The sequence below is a fragment of the Sapajus apella genome, unplaced genomic scaffold, assembly GCF_009761245.1.
Source record: "Sapajus apella isolate SASKATOON/1434 unplaced genomic scaffold, GSC_monkey_1.0 scaffold48, whole genome shotgun sequence".
Classification (NCBI taxonomy): domain Eukaryota; kingdom Metazoa; phylum Chordata; class Mammalia; order Primates; family Cebidae; genus Sapajus; species Sapajus apella.
In genome coordinates, this window is record NW_022436988.1 from 14,104,489 (window position 1) to 14,119,971 (window position 15,483).

The window sequence follows — 15,483 nt, forward strand, 5'->3', positions numbered from 1 at the left end:
GATTGAGCAAACAAAGCCTTACTTTATAAATAGTATAACAGTAACATGGCATCTTTCAACTCAGGAAATTGAAACATTCAAGGCTTGAGAAACATCACTTATTTCACAAACAGCATGAGGTTGGGAAAAGCCAAAAATGGATTTTCCATGTCAAATTTCTCTTCATCTGTAAACCTTTCCCCTCTCAAGGAAATTTATAGGTTTCTGGCTTCCTTTCTCTTTGGTCATTAAATTTAATTTCCCAGGACTTGTGTTTTTGTTTGGGGTTTGTTTGCTTTTTTTAGTTTCTGTTCTAAACTTGGAGAATTTTCCCCATTCTCGATTTTACAGATCTCCTCCTCTCAGTTTAATCTGTCATTTCTAACCTATTCTCTCCCTCTACCTCTCCTCTACAATTTTACTTCTTAATAAATTCTGTAGATGATTAGGCCTCCTGATTCTCTAAATGCCATTTTGAGCCTTTGCATTTCTTTTGTTATCCCCTCAAAATACATACAAACCTACCTTTTTTCATCCTTCCCTCCAGCCTTAAATTACATGCCTGTCTTTCGTCTATCCCCCATAGTACCTAGTATATCCACTTTTCTCCATTCCTCCTACATCCTTTCTATCTCTTTTTCTCCACTGACTCCTTCCCATGTACTTTTAAACATAGCCAAATGTATTAGTCCATTATCACACTGCTATAAGGACATACCTGAGATTGGGTATGTCCTTTATTTAAAAGAAAAAGGTTTAATTGGCTCACAATTCAGTAAGGCTGGGGAGCCCTCAGGAAACTTACAATCACGGCGAAAGGGAAAGCAAACACATCCTTCTTCACATAGCAGCAGCAAAGAGAAGTGCCAAGAAAAAAGGGGGAAAGCCCCTTATAAAAACATCAGATCTCCTGAGAATTCGCTATCACAAGAACAGCATGGAGGTAACCACCCCTATGATTCAATTATCTCACCTGGTCCCTCTCACAACATGTGGGGATTATGGGAGCTACAATTCAGGTTGAAATTTTGTTGGAGACACAGCCAAATCATATCACCAGCTATACCTGCTTTAAAACAAATCTCTCTCATTTCTCACTTTATTTGCCGTCCCCTCCCACCTCTAGCTATCTTATTCTTTCACACACCTTCCCATCACTATCAGAAAACTAAAACATCATCCTACATGTCCTACCTGTATGTCTACCCTGTTGGATTGCTCCACAGCTCCCTGATCTGCTGCTTTCAACCTAATCACTCAACTGAGATAATTGCTGTTAGAGTTCAAGAACAATTTCTTCATTCTCACTCCTCAGTCTTTCTTCAGTCCTCATTTCTTGACATCTTTGCTACATTTGACGTTGTTGATCACATTCTGATCTTAGCCTCATGTTCTTTCTTTTAAAACTGTGGTTCAGTCCTAAGTCTTGATGAACTCCGTGGCAGGCGCTTTCAGTTGTCATTCTCACCATCTACCAACAACTGATCAGCCCCAATCACAGCAAACTCTTCCTCTTTGACAGTGATTCATGTAAGGGCAGGCATATGGCCCATTTCTGATCAATGGTAAAAGGAAAACCTCCAAGAGGGTCTTGGGAAATATTTGACTCCCTATAAAAGAGACACATAAGAAAAAAACATTTCTTCCTGCCTCTCCCTTTCTTCTTGGGATATTGCCAAATAAAAACATAAAGCATTGAGCTGTGTCATCCTGCCACCATGAGAAAAGGTCAAGAAGAATACAGAAACCAATGCTGTGCCCTGACATCTGGAACTGCGAAGCCAATGTTGCAACTACACACATATGCTGGAATGACAACAGGTATAGACGTAAATAGGGAACTATTGGCTACGTTTGTATTATTTGCAGCCAAATACATTGAAGCATTCTTTGAAAACTTTCTATCTCATCCATTTTCACGACTATATTGTGAGGTCTAGGCTGACCTTATGAAAATCTTTATTTCCAAACTTCCCCACCCCTAAATGCTCAGGACACTAGATGTTTTCACCTGGATTCACAACATGTTCAAATCCAACTCACCAGTTTTCACCTAACATCAACATGCCTTTTGTCATTTTCATTAAGATGAAGAACTCCGTTGAGCTTTGTTAAACGGAAATGAGTTGCAAGAGTTCCAGAGTGGGAGGTATAGTACAGATAGGTGAGAGAGACAGAATTTCAGATTTGTCTTAACATGGCTCAGCTCTGCCTGGGTGTTCTGGCCATTTCACAATGGCATAGATGAGACAGAGTACATGGTAAGACGTGGCCAGCAATAAAGCTGAAGCAGTCATCAGACCATGAAAGATGGTCAGACTCTGAAAGAGCTTGGCCTTGATAGTGTAGATGGCATACAGCTCTTAGCTGCGGAACAAGATGAGATTTGCGTTTTGCAAAAATAGCTTTAGCAACAGTATGAAGGATGGAGCAGAATGTTCAAGACCGAGATTAGTAAAACAAAATAAAAATCCTCTACTCAAAAAATCATGAGGTCCTAAACAAAGACTCTGAAAGTGGCAATGGAGGGAAAAGGATACATTTGAAAAATAATTAGAAGAGAATTCATAAGACTATGAAACAGATTGAGTATAAAAATTGAGGGAAACAGAAAAGTATAAAATGAGAACTTGGGTTGACCAAGAAGTTAATGGTATAATTGTATAAAGGAAAGATTGTAATTATTGTAATTATGCTGGAGTTCAGTTTAGCACGTGTTCAAATTGAGATGCCTATGTAACATATAGGTGGAGATGTCTAGTAACCAGGGAAATGCATGTTCCCAAAACTCAGAAGGAAGATTTGGAAACACAGATTTGGCAGTGTGAAAGATACTGTGGATGTACACGCTCAATAGCCATCCTAATCCTCTTCTTGTATGCTTTCCTCTTCTGAAGAGGCTAGAATGTTTTTTTAAAAAAGTCTATATTGCTCCATTTTCTTAATGACTAGTTGTAGCCATGTGACTATGTTCTGTCCATTAATGTTAAGTAGGAATGCTGTGTGAGACTTTTAAGAAAACTACTTTGACTAGTGTAACTCAAAAGGGAGGTAGACTCTGCCCTTTCACTCTTCCTGTTTTCTTCTGCTGAGGTCAAGAATGTGACAGCTGGAGCTCCAACAGCCATTTTGGCTGTGATGTGACCTCAAAGATGGAAAACATACAATAGGAAAATAGAGCAGAAAGATAAGAGGACCCTTGGTTCCTAATCACTGTGGAGCCCCCGTACCAGCCCTGGACTGAGCACCTCCAGACTTATTTTACACGTAAATTTCATTTGAGTTTTATGTTTTATCCCCCAAAGCATGATCGTAAATGATACATTAAGTCACTATCCGTTTATAGGTAATCCCCACAGAGGATAATAAGAGGCCACATTAGAGCCATGGAAGTGGGAGAGGTCTTCCAGAAAGAATCTGTAGAATGGAGAGGAAAATAAGCACTGATTTCTGGAGAACCTCAATGCAAAAAGCAGAGGGAGACAAGTCTGCCAATGAGACTTGGAAGGAAGAGACAGAAAGTTAAAAGGAAGTGTCAGACCCAGAGATGGGCTGCTCATATTCCTAGCTACAAAGACTGTGATTCAAGAAAGGACTCACTGCCTAGCTGAAAGGAGTGGGATTGGTTGATAGCTCCATCATGGTCTACCTCCATTTTAAGGTCACACTCTTCTTGGGCTAGCTTCTATCCAATAACTGAGTAACACAGTAAACCAAAACCACTTCTTATTGCAGCTCTGACAATGATTAAGCAATGCATGGTACAAAACTTCCACCTAAAACAGAACTTCTCTAACAGGCCCTCTTTGTTCAAGAGCTCCCCATCAGGTTGAAAGAGACCACCAGGCTGCATCACAGTCACAAAAGTCCTTCTGCCCAACTAATCTTTCGACGAACTAATTCTGTTTCAACATCCGCTTGCCAGAAAACCCAGCTGGATATTAAGAGGCTGTACAAGTTAACATGTATTATTTGATTTGATTAAAATATGTATAAAATCATTTAACTTCAAAGTGAGGAGGTAGGTTAATGATTTCTTCAGCTTACCAAAACTACCAAATACAGGTGTTCTTACAGCAGTTCACTTTCCAATTCATGTGCTCAGTCCTCTCTCTGGTTTTTTTTTAATCTCTCTTAACCCAGAATAAAACCATATTCCATCAACAGTCCCTCCAAAATATCCATTTATATTGTCTTCCTTTTCAGTCAAGTTCTATCTTGTAATCAAATAGTATGTAGGAAAAACGAGTAAGAATGAATTAATAACATCACAAGGAAAGGAGTGCATTCAATGCCCTTCATGTGCATCATTACAGAATACTATCCAGAGTCAGCGGCATTATGGTATAAATCACAATCATTCAACACGTAACTCCATATGGTAAAAGCTCTATATAATAAGATTAATTTATAAGGCAGGTATTAAATACGTTCCCAGGACATAATGGCCAAGAGTATTGTCAATAGAATTCATTAAAAGGGTCCTTGTTCCTGAGAATCCAACCAGTTATTTCACAAAGACAAAGGTTCATTTTCTCTTCCTTCCTTTTATGCCAATCATCATTTAGCACAAATTAATCTCCAAAGCAAAGCACAGATACCTGCAAATATGTTGGCATTTCCTTATTATAAGAAAAGCAACAAAGCAGATAAAAACCTGCTTTTCTCAATTTCAGGGAGCCACTATTATTGGTGTGCTATTGAAAACCTCTGATGTTCTCTTTAGGGGTCAGCGAACTACCACCCATAAACTAAATCTGACCTCTCATCTGTTTTTTTAAAATAAAGTTTTATTGGCACACATTCCTGCCCGTTAGTTTAAATACTGTCTATGGCTGCTTTTGTAGTATAAGAGCAGAGTTGAGTCACTGCGGCAGAAACCATCTGGCCTACAAAGCCTGGAATATTTACTATCTGCCCCTTTACAGAAAAGATTTGCGAACCCCTGTCGTAGTTTAAAAATTATCATATGCTTTTATATCTCAGATATTTATTCACTCATTTCACTGACATATTAACATGTTAACATCATGGTTAATAGATGTCAATCTGAAATCAGATAACTTTTTGAAGATCATAATATATGCTCTTTTTCTTTGATTAATAGATGGTTATTTTTAATTAATCTATTTTTTTTAATTATCATCTACTCAGATGACATTTGTGTTTCTTCTCAGATGACATTAGAATCTTGAGCCCAACACTTGATAGTTGGCCATGTTTTAGGATAGATGTTTAAACCTCAGGTTTTAGAACAAAAACAAACAAACAAACAAACAGACTAGGCCCCAAAAGGGACTGGAAGTAAAATATCTACTGCTTTAGGAGAAATAAAAAGATAAGTATGCCCTAATTTTAATGTTTTTCTGGCTTTCCTTTTGAAAAGATTGCCTCTCTAAATAAAAGAAAGAAGATGACAGCCTTTTAAAATGCCTTTCATCCTCAGATCTTTTGACGTCACAGACCTTCCTATTTTAATGGAGCAGCACCTTCTAAGAATTCATAAATGAATCATAACACAAAAAGGATGAGGAAGAGGAGGTCTGCAGTGCAGGGAGCTTCCAAACTTGATCTGCTGTCCTACATGGCAAGTTTTATGCAGATCACAAGTTTGCTCAATTCAGAGATGCCCAGAAGGCTAAGCATGGATTTCTGGTTATTAGCTTTTCTGTGTCAGCTTTCAGACGGGAGGTCTGTAACTTACCCATAGAACATAAATGAACTTAGGTCTCTGTGTGATGACTTTGCCCTCCTCCTGGGCTTCTTTATTTTCTCTTAGTGTTTCCTTCTCTGTAGTGCACACAACTACTTGGGGTTTGTGAACCATGGGTTCAATCATACCTTCAAGATGATTAAATCGGCATTTATGAATGTAGTCTCTCAGTTTTCATATGCCAAGCACATTTTTACTTTCCTTTTATTTCTAAAGTAGTGATCTCTGCATAAAAACCATAAAAATACTAGTAAGTTAAAAAAAAATCAGATTATTCATAATCTTACCACTGAAAGAAAGCAATGCAAAATGTTGCTATATATTTATTTATGCATGCAGTGGGTTGAATGGTGCTCATCCCTGACCTCACTTTCTAAAAAATACATTCACCCACAACTTGTAAATATGACCTTATTTGGGAAAAGGGTCTTTGCAAAGACAAATGTAATTATGTTAAGGATCTTAAAATGAGACAATTCTGGATTATCAGGTAGGCCCTATATCTAATGACAAGTGCTCTATTGCGAAAAGGAGTACCCACAGAGGAGAAGCCTGCATGAAGACAGAAGCAGAGATTAGCGTGACGCTGTCACCAGTCACAGCCTCCTGAAGCTGGAAGAAACAAAGAAGGACTTCTCCCCTAGAGCCTTCAGAGGAGGCATGTCCTTGGATTTCAGACTCTTGGCATCCAGAATTATGGAAGAACACATGTCTGTTGTTTGGCAACTTTGTAGCAATTTGTTATAGTAGTGTAAGGAAGCTAATACATTTGTTCAGTGAATATTTATTGAACGATTGTAACTCAGATATTATACCAAGGAGCTAGTGTATAAGACACCAAACTTTTCCAAATTTTAATCTATGCATACCTAAAAATACATATGTAAATATATAAATAGGTTTTTAATGGGTAATAATATAATGGTAGTTATTAACATACCTTTTCCATCTAGTGATATAAACATCTTTTTATGAAAATAAATAAATATACCTTCATCTTACAGATGATGCATTATTTTGCTCAGTTTTCAATTTTTAAACATTACACTTATTTTCATTTTTTTTACTGTAATAACTTTTAATCTAAATATTTATATGCAATTTTTGTGATTTCCTCAAATTTTGATAAATAGAATTCAGAAATCACAGTCTATACCAGTTATGAATTTACTGCCTCCCAGTTCCAAATCTACCTTTCTCTGTTCCGGTTTTAAAACTGGAGCTGGGCCGGGCGTGGTGGCTCACGCCTGTAATCCCAGCACTTTGGGAGGCCGAGGCGGGTGGATCACGAGGTCAAGAGATCGAGACCATCCTGGTCAACACGGTGAAACCCCGTCTCTACTAAAACTACAAAAAATTAGCTGGGCATGGTGGCGCGTGCCTGTAATCCCAGCTACTCAGGAGGTTGAGGCAGGAGAATTGCCTGAACCCAGGAAGCGGAGGTTGCGGTGAGCCGAGATCGCTCCATTGCACTCCAGCCTGGGTAACAAGAGCGAAACTCCGTCTAAAAAAAAAAAAAAAAACTGGAGCTAGACCCTGTAAACATTTCTCCTTTACCAGTTGTCACAATAACAGGCTTTGTCAATAGAGGACACTGGAGGAACTCTGCGAGGCAGTAGTGGCAAGAAGACAGTTCCCTGGGTCCCAGTCCTCCGTTTTATTTCAGCATGGGAGCCCTGCAGTCTAGCTCCAACCGCACTGTCAAGCTGTACTCCCCACTACCACTGTGGTTCTATTCACAGTTCTGACCATGGCCTCAGGCATCTGTAGCCCCTCCCATGGGCTCTTCTACAGATCAACCTGGCTGCTATCCAGAAAGTTTCTTCACCAACAGTGGCTGGGTTTTCCAGTGGTAAACACACTCTCTACAATGAGGTCTAAACCTCAGCCTTGGCTTAAAAGTAGGGGAACCCTCCTAGTCCTTAGATAGTTTGTTGTCCACTTTTCCTCAGCTTAGATGTAGCAGCTTTTTTTTTTTTTTTTTTTTTTAGCAGCTGCTACTTGTAGATCCCTTAGGTGTCTTATCACTTTTACTAGTTAATAATTCTTTTTATTAAATTTTTCCATTTCAAATAATTGGTATGCTTTCATCTCCTAACTGGATCCTGACTGATAAAAAGTGTATATGCATGTAAATTACCAAACTAATTTCCAGTACAGTTTCTTCAATTTACAATTCCTTCCCCAAGTCCTAGCCAATTCAGGATATTTTATTTATATATTTATTTATTTATTTATTTATTTATTTTTGCAATGAAAATATGATAAAAAACAAGTGATCTCTTGTCAAGTGTTTTAATTTGCATTTCTCTGACTACTAGAAAGGTAGAGGCAAAGCTACTTGAGTATACGTAGCATTGGAAGGAGTCATATCACACCGACAATGGTCACCTGTGGCGAAGAAAATAGGGTAGGGAAAAGGAAGAAGGAAGGGAAACATTCACTTATTACTCTAAAATGTTGTCTATTGTCCAAATATATTACAAAGAGAGAATATTCATGTATTATTTGTAGAATTAAAAATAAATACGTCATGAAGCTGTGGTGCTACTGAGCCCTCTATCTGCCTAGATGCTACTGCTGCTACTCAGTTATTGCCTTCCTTAGCAAAACGGAGCACTCAGCTTTGAAACTGGTTTATCCAGACCTGATACCATGGGCTCCAGTCGTGACCCCTGACTTCTGCCTCTAAGGCTGGATCTAGAACACTAAAGGGAAGTAAGGGCTTAGCATATGTGCCTGGTTATGGCAGCTATAGTTGCCGAAGTTGCTAACTTTTCTGGGATAGATGAGTCATGATTTTTAATACCCTGTTTCATGAGTTTGACCCTAAGTCCAGATTTTCAATTCATCAAATATGGCCAGCATACATCTGGGGAAGAACTGAGGGAGAGTATAGAAGCCATGGGACCCATTTGTCTTTTCCTAGTTATCAAGTGAACACAGTGGAAGATTGTGAAATGTGGGGCTCAGTCTAACCCGGAGACAGGAAGAGAGCATGACTAGTTCAGCACAGGCTTAGGCTGTAGTCATGTGTCTATTTCTAAAACGATTAATCATCTTTTACACCTTTCATCCTTGCTTCCAAATTTAAAAAACAAAAGCAGCATGAAGAAAGTTAAGATGATGTCATTCTATCTGTCCCCACTGTCATTGATAATTTTATGAGTCTTCATTTGTCAGAACTCAATATCTTATTAACATAAATATTTGAAATTCTCCTTCCAAAACAGAAGAGTCCTTTAATTACTCAGCCAGCTAATAGACCTCAGTCAGGCTGAACTGCATTGGGAATGGAGAGGGAGACAGAGCCATTAAGAATGGAGCCCATTGTCCTAAGTGTTGAAGGACTGAAGTGGGATGAAATAGAGAAGAGAACAGGTGTGGCACGGAGGTGATAGGGGGAGAGGGTAAAAAGGAAAAGGAGATTACAAAGCCTGAACTTTGTGAAGAGAGAGACATGTATTAAGGATGTTTAGAAAGAATACTAATCATTGTACACCTCCATAATATAATTCTCACTTTTCCATCCCCTCAAAATTTACTGAGTGAAGACCTATGTTAATTTACAAAGCTTTTTGGTCATTTCTATTTATTTTAGCTGTATTGACATTCTGACACTGAACTTTGAGCCAGAGCAAGATATTTATTTGTGTTACATTTGTTTAACATTTCTCTTACCCACTAGCTGTGAATTCATACAATGGATTAGGAGCTGCCAGATAACAGTTGCAATAATTTAAGAAATGACATTCTGAAGACCCAAGAAGTCCCAACTTCCCACCTTCTAAGAATAGCTGTGCTGTCAAGGTAGTAAAAACTGAAACAGGGAAAACACATCTGTTGTTGTTCAGTCTGGCATGTAAAACTCACATAATATATGCAAGTGTTCTGTTCAGATGAATTGCATAGTCTGAAAGCGGCTACACATAAAATCTGTGGATTTCTTCTCCTTCTAAAATATGAATTCAGTTAATTTAAGTTGAAATTGTTCTTACACATATTCTTTGCCCTCTACTATGTATCTCCTTTAAAATAAAATAGAGCAAATTTATTCGACTGCTGCTTCTTATTAACCTGCTTCACCTTAATATCAAAGCCCAATGCTTGCTTTCAATTGTCTCTTTTAAAAACTAGAATAGCCCAGGATATGAAGCCACAAAATAAATCAAGTCAGATTTTTAATAAATATTGCAAATATACAGAAAAGTAAAGAGAATGAGTCATGATATAATAGAGAATAATGTGACCAACATCCATACAGCACTACCCAACTGTGCCAAATTTTAACATTTTGTAACACGTGCTTCAGATCTTTTTTCTAAGAAATAAATCATTTCAGATATGAAAGCCCCACATGTGATCTTCAACAAGCACCTTTTTCTCACTTTAATCCCATATGTAATTACTATGCTGAATTTGGTGTTTGCTAACCACTGAATATCTGTGTTCTTCTCAAATACATGTTAAACCCCCAATGTGGTGTTATTAAGGGGTGCGGTCTTTGGGGGAGTCTCTCAGTATTCTAGTGTTGCTATAAAGAAATGCTTGAGGCTGGGTCGTTTGTAAAGAAAAGAAGTTTATTTGGCTCACAGCTCTGCAGACTATACAAGAAGTATGGCACCAACATGTGCATCTGGTGAGGGCTTCAGGTTGCTTCCACTCATGGCAGAAGGTGAAGAGGAGGTGGTGTGTACAGAGATTACATGGCTAGAGAGAAGAAGCAAAAGAGAGAGGGGAGGGGGGTGCCAGGCTCTTTTTTCACAACCAGCTCTCACGGAAACTAACAGAATGAGAACAGTCCTCCTTACCCTCCAAGACATTAATATATTCATGAAGGATATGCTCCCATTACACAAACACCTCCCATTAGGCTCCACCTCCAACAATGGGGATAAAATTTCAACATGAGATTTGGAGAAGTCAAACATCCAAGCCATAGCAAGGGGCAATTAGAGTATGAGGATGGGGCCCTCATGGATGGGATTAGCGCCATTACTAGGGGGTGAAAACACCAATGCTTACTCGTTCTTCAACATGTGAGAATACAATGAAAAGAGGGCTATCTGCAAACCAGGGAGAATGTCTCCATCAGACACTGGATCTGCCAGCACCTTGATGTTGGAATTTTCAGTCTCCAGAACTTGAAAAATGAATTTCTTTTATTTAAGCCGCCCAATCTATGTATGGTATATTTATTATAGCAGCAGACTAAGACAGTATTCATTATTCTCATACATGTTCTTATAATTTTGCCAATTTTTGTTTTTGTTTTTCAGAGACAGGGTCTCCAGGCAATAGAGTACAGTTGCACGATCATAGCTCACTGTAACTTCAAACTCCTGGGCTCAAGAGATACTCTCGCCTCAACCTTCCATGTACCTAGGAATACAGGTGAACACCATTGCACTTGACCAATTTTTAAATTTTAAAATTAGTCTACAAAAAACTAATTTTGTAGAGACGGGTCCTGTTATGTTGCCCGGGCTGGTCTAAAAGTCCTGGCCTCAAGTGATCCTCTATCCTTGGCCTCCCATAGTGCTGGGCTAATAGGTGTGAGCCACTGTGCCTGTCCTAGTTTGCCAGTTTTGAAACTTACCTAAATAGTATCATACTGCTACTACTAATACTACTGCTACTACACACACACACACACACACACACACACACACACACACACACCACACACCATATTCTTATTCTCTTACAACTTGCAGATATATCTTTGCTGAGAAAATATCATTGTACTTCTTTTAACTGCTCATTATGTGATCATACCACAATTTATTAACATTTACCTATAGATGGACATTTACTTTTTTGCACAATTATTTGCTATTATAAGCCAGACTGCAGGCAAAATTCTTTGTTTTTTTTATTTTATTTTGTTTTAACATCACTGAATAATAGGATCTATAAAGTTGCGCTTATTTTTTTAATGTACAGTCTGTCAGCTTTAACACATGGATGGATTCATATGACCACCATCACGATAAAGATATAGAACAATTCCATCACCCAAAACAGAGTCCTAATGCTGTACCTTTGTCGTCATACCTTCATCATGGTCCCTAATGCCTGGCAGCCAATGATCTATTCTCTGTCACCATAGCTTTTCCATTTCTAGACTATCATATAAATGTAATCATACAACATGTAACCTTTTGAGACTGGATTCTGTCACTCAGCACAACAGTTTATCTATCTGCCCATTGAAGGAGATGTGCATTATTTAATGTTGGCAATTATTAATAAAGCTGCCATAAAACTTTCATAAATTGGTTTTATGCACACATAAGTTTTCAATTCATCTGGGTAAATACCTAGCAGTGGATCACTGGGTCATATGGTAAGTGCAAGTTTATGTTTTCAGATGTTTGGAGATTTACTAGATATCTCTCTGTCATTTATTTCTAGTCTATTTCTATTATGAACAGAGAACATAATTTGTATGATTTGATTCTTTTAAATTTAAATGCTTGTGGCCAGGCATGGTGGTTCATGCCTGTAATCCCAGCACTTTGGGAGGCTAAGGCGGGCGGATCACGAGGTTAAATGATCGAGACCATCCTGGCCAACATGGTGAAAACCCGTCTCTACTAAAAATACAAAAATTAGCTGGGTGTGGTGGTGTGCACGTGTAGTTTCAGCTACTTGGGAGGCTGAGGCAGGAGAATTGCTTGAACCCGGGAGGCAGAGGTTGCCGTGAGCAGAGATCGCACCACTGCACTCCAGCCTGGCACCTGGCCATGGAGCGAGACTCTGTCTCAAAAACAACAACAACAAAATATTAAATGCTTGTTTTATAACTCAGGACATAGTCCATCTTGGTAAATGTCCTATACACTTAAAAATAATGTGTATTAGGCTGCTTTTGAGTGAAGTGTCCTATGAATGTTAAATCAGATTTAGTTGGCCAATAGTAGTTTTCAATTCTTCTATATCCTTGCTGATATTCTGATTATTTGCTCTATGAGTGGCAGAGAAAGAAACGCTAAAGTCTCTAGCTATAATTGTTGAATTTTTCCATTTCAGTTTTATTAGTTTTCCCTCATGTACTTTGAAGTTCTATTGTTAGAGGCATACACATTTAGGATTATTATTACTTCTAGGTAAATTGCATTTTTGATTGCTACTTTGAGTAATACTAATAAAATTAAGCCAGACATATTTTAATTATTGTTTGCCTGGTATGTCATTTTCTATGCTTTTACTTTTAAGCTATCAGTGGTCATACATACACCTGGTTTCTTGTAGTCATAACATTGAGTTGTTTTTTAATCCATTCTGAAAATCTCTGTCATTTAATTGGTGTGTCTAGACGATTTACATTTAATATAATTATTGGTATGTCTGCATTTAGGGCTACAATTTTATAATTCATATCTGTTTATTTCCTATATTTTTGTTCTTCCCCCTTTTCTGCTTTCTTTTGCATGATCTGGGTATTTTTAGTGTTTCATTTTAATATATTTATTGTTTTCATTATATCTCTCAGTACAGTTTTTAGTTTTATTATGTCTCTTAATGTAGTATAGTATTGTAATCTAGCAATTATAATATATACTTTCAATGTTTCTCAGCTGTTTGGAATTAATACTTTATCACTTCAAATGGAATGCAGAATTCTTACCAACATACAAGTCCCTTCACCATCTTACCTTCATGTTATACTGGTCATATGTATTATGTCTCTGTATATTGAATTTCTATCAGATAAAGCTATAATTTCTGTATTCAATTATTATATGTATTTTATAAAACTTAAGATGAGAAAAAAATAATCTGTTATATCTACCTATATTTTCACCATTTCTGTTGCCCTTCCTTCATTCCTGATGTTCCATGTTTCCCTCTGGTAGCATTTGCCTTCCATCTGAAAACTTTCTTTAGTATTTCTGTTAGAACAGGTCTGCTGCTGATTATTTCTTTTAGCTTTTTTCATCTAAGAATGTCTTTACCTTATCTTCACTCCTGAAGGAATTAAAGGCTGGAAGAGAACTCTTAAATTGTCTACCACAAAATACTTATTTACATATGAGGAAAAGGAAGCCCAGAGACATTAAATAATTTGTCCCATGCCACCAAGCTAGTGAATGACTGAGCCCAGATTATAGTGTAAGCTCCCAAACTCCCAATCCAGTGCTCTTACTATTCCTATGAAATGTCCTGGTTTGCTTTCTCAATTATTTGGTTGATACTGGAAATAAAGTTATGTGAAAAGATCTAGATTGGTATATATTTAGTAGAAAAAATATAAAATTCTCATTTATTAGAACTGGAAAGGACATTAAAGATCATTCACTTCAGTGTTTCCTGTTTCAGATGAGGCAACTGAGACCCAGAGAAGGTAATTCCGTTTCCCAGTGGAAATTTACCAGTAAGTAGAGCCATGACTTTTTATAGCAAGATTACACTACATACCCATCATTTGTAAAGAACAGGCATTTGAGTTGTTTGCTTATTTGTGTTCCCCAGTAGCAATGATGGGGAAACACATACTCTCCCTCTCTCTGTCTCTTTCTCTCTCTCTCTCCCCTTAGAAGCTTGTGACACAGTTGGATGGCCAGTGTTAGACAATGGATCCTATCAGGCCTATTTAGAATCAAATCTGTGACTTTGTTCTCATTAGCAGTTCTTTCAACCAGTTATTCCCAAACTTCAATGTGTGTCAGGAATGTATAAGCTAATAAGAATCAGCTTATTGAAAATGTACATTCCTGGCCCTGCCTCCAAAAATGTACTAGATCTATGGTGTGGACCTGGAATTTGCTGTTTTATAAACACACCAGGTAATTCTGATCCACAGGTTGCACTTTGAGAAATCTCTGGCTTATGTTGAGGCATTATGTGTTGGTCATGAATAGAAAATTTTGAACTTTCTCAGAATAAGATGTTGAGTGCAATACTAAATCAGTACCAGTTTCTTAAGGTTACTCCATTCTAGGTCTTCCATTTACAGTAACTTCAACTGCATCTCTTGCTGATTGCTGAGACAGCCAGCAGGTAAAGGTAACATTCCTCACACACATCTTTATTGTAATAAACACTGTGAGGGACATAGATGTCTACATTTAGATATTTCTTTATGTGTCTCTTACCTATTGGTTTTTCAATAGGACCATTGAGATTTCCATTAATGTTTTAAGTAAACATCTACTGGGGCCAGGTGCAGTGGCTCATGCCTGTAATCCCAACATTTTAGGAGGCTGAAACAGGCGGATAGCTTAATCTCAGGAGTTCAAAACTAGCCTGAGAAACATGGTGAAATCCCATCTCTAAAAATATATATAAATAAATAATTTTAAAAATTAGCCAGACCTGGTGGCATGAGCCTGTACTTCCAGCTACTCAGGAGGCTGAGAGGTGGGAAGATCAATTGAGGCCAGGAGTTTGAGGCTACCATGAGCCAGATCACACCCTGCGCACCAGCCTGGGTGTCAAAGCAAGACCCTGTCTCAATAATAATAATAATAATGGGTGTTTAACTTAACATGTATGTAGATGTTTTAATTAATACCTATCTTGAGTTAGATTCTATACATTTATGTTTTTATTTTAAATACTCTTTTCCAAACCACTTCCCACCTCCATATATGAACACACATAAACCCACAAGCGCCATTTATTCTACAGGAATTTGTTAATTATCATTTGCATGCCTTGCTGTGTCTAAGATCCTAGGAAGGCAAGAAAATAAAATAAAAAAGAAAATATGTTACCTTTGAACTCAGGGAGTTATAGTCTAGTATAGAAAACTGACCACACAAAAAACAACTAGTCATGTTCTA